This window comes from Octopus bimaculoides, chromosome 5 (assembly GCF_001194135.2).
Source record: "Octopus bimaculoides isolate UCB-OBI-ISO-001 chromosome 5, ASM119413v2, whole genome shotgun sequence".
Classification (NCBI taxonomy): Eukaryota; Metazoa; Mollusca; class Cephalopoda; order Octopoda; family Octopodidae; genus Octopus; species Octopus bimaculoides.
Window position 1 is genome coordinate 49,840,058 of NC_068985.1, and position 276 is coordinate 49,840,333.

The window sequence follows — 276 nt, forward strand, 5'->3', positions numbered from 1 at the left end:
CTATGATGCTTATCCGAAGAAATTAGTTTTTCGGAACAACATTTACGCGCGCGCGATACAGAAGCACACACATATCCTGTGTATGTGTCCTTACTTGATTGACTTTGAAAAATTACAAAACAAACACCTACAAAATCACATATGTTATTATCTAACATCTCTTACTGAAGGTGTCTATAATATTTATTCAATTATATACAGCACAGATTGTTTGAAGGGAATTGTTAAAATATTCGTAAATATGTACTGTTTAAGAATATATTAGAAGTGATTGGT